Source organism: Curcuma longa, chromosome 17 (assembly GCF_044706935.1).
Source record: "Curcuma longa cultivar G26 ecotype Majalengka, Jawa Barat chromosome 17, ITB_CL_G26_1.1, whole genome shotgun sequence".
Taxonomy (NCBI): Eukaryota; Viridiplantae; Streptophyta; class Magnoliopsida; order Zingiberales; family Zingiberaceae; genus Curcuma; species Curcuma longa.
The window spans coordinates 11,155,541-11,157,754 of record NC_133877.1 but is presented as its reverse complement, the minus strand read 5'-3'; positions in this window follow the sequence as shown (position 1 = coordinate 11,157,754).

Here is a 2,214-nt window from a genome sequence, read left to right as displayed (position 1 = left end):
GGAATCATTAGGCCGTATACCGGGGCGCTCTGTAAAAGGGGCAGACCTTGAACCGGGCGAGATTCCGAGGGGTTTCCTAATACATAGTTGAATTCCTATGAGGGATAGTTAGCGGTCATTCGTTATTGGGGAGAGATCTGTAAAAGGATATCCAGTGACAGGGGATATGGTTCTTTTAGTATTTCCGGGGCGCCTGAGTGACACGGGCAGACCTTGAACCGGGCTTCTAGAACCGTTTCAAACCAATAACGAGTGACGTAAGAACACCAATGATTTAATTCGAGGATACCTGACGAGGTTGAATTGGATAATTTGGTTGACATTCCTACAATTGAACAGTTATTGAGGAAAGGTAGAGGATCCAAGTCGATTAATCCATTCTCTGAGGAGTCCGAAATCCTAGGATCGCTTCACCCATCAGTGTCACAGTCGATCCCTTTCTCTGACTTTTAGGATTAAAGCACTTTAGAACACTCCCATCTCCCCCACACAACTCATGATCAACATTCTCTCCACCTTTTTGTGCTAGATTTAGTAAGTAGTTCCACGGTCCCTGTGGATTCGATCTTTTTATTACTTGGCGACATTCCGTGCACTTGCGGAAGCCTATCAAAAAAATTTTAATTTCCAATTATGTCTTGTACCTATTGTATCATACATGCATATGTTGCAAGTGTTGTAATAATTATATTTAATTATTGTATTTTCTTTCGCTGTGCACGTTTACGAAACATATAAGCACGCGCAATGCACCAGGTCGATCCCAACAGTAGTAAGTACAAGTGACTCTGTGGGTAGATAGAAAGATTGTGCATGAACTACATAGTTGAAGGGAATCGAGGAACTGTCTAAGGTTATTACTTACTAATATAAATACAAGCACCAACATAACAATATACGAACCTGATTAAACAAATAAAGAGTATATGCAAAGAATACATCTTGTTTCCAAAGATATACAAAGAAATGTAGGAAACTGGACTTATCTTCTTCCTCGGAGTGAAATCTCTGCGTAAATGAATTGAGGATGGTCTGGAGCAGTCGGATCGGTGATGGATCGTCGAATCTTCCTCCGAAATAGGCGTCGGCGGCTCTAGAACAACTCCGGTGGCTCTCCAAAGGCTCTCCCTTTTCCTAGGTCTCCCTAGAGGCCTATTTATAGTGCAGGGATCGGAAGCAGCACGCCCCCGTGCACACGGCCGTGCTTGGGAGGCACGGCCTTGTGTGGGCGTTTGGCACAGGAAGAGGCACGGCCGTGCTTTGGGGCACGGCCTGAAGCAGTGAATCCTCTGTTCTGGGGCACGGCCGTGCCTCTGGGGCACGGTCCAGACTTGTCTCCTTCTGTTTGAAGGCACGGCCGTGCCTGTGAGGCACGGCCTAAACCTGTCTTCCTTCATTTGCTGGACACGGCCGTGTGTTTGAGACACGGCCTGCTGCTGAGACTCTTCTGTTCTGGCACACGGCCGTGCCTGGAAGGCACGGCCAACAGCAGTGGCTTCCTTCCTGATGAAGACACGGCCGTGCTTTTAAGGCACGACCATGACTTGGCTGGTCTCTGTTTTGAAGCACGGGTGTGTTTTTGAGACACGGCCTCTGGCTGCTGCTGTGGGGGATTTTGGCACGGCCCGTGCCTGTGAGGCACGGCCTTGGCTTGTTGATCTTCTGTTTGGGCACACGCCCGTGCCCATTGAAACACGGCCAGAAGTTGAATAGACACGGCCGTGCCTATGAGGCACGGCCCTGTCTTGCCTTATCTTCAATGATGCTCCGTTTTGCCCGTTTTCGCTCCATTTTCCACCCTGAAACATGTAAAAGCACAAGCAGATCTCCGAACTAGGAAATGCAAGATATGTGCCTAAATGCATGAATAAGGGATGCAATGTACACAAGAATTTAGCAATAAACTCAGAAAGATGTGCAAATAAAGCATAAATACAGGTATACATCCTACGCACATCAAGTCGACTGGTGTTATGGTGAGTCGACTATTGCCAGTCGACTGGTCTTGGAACAGTCGACTGTGATTTGAACGTTGCAGAGAAATGGCAAGCATTTAATGCGCTTTAATACGAGATTTTGTTGTCGATTGAAGGCATCAGTCGACTGACCCTGCCAGCAGTCGATTGATGTTGCAGAGATTATAAAAGAAGCCTGCACGAGAACAACTCATCTTTTTCGCTATTCTTTCATTACTTTTTGCTTCTTCTGAGAACG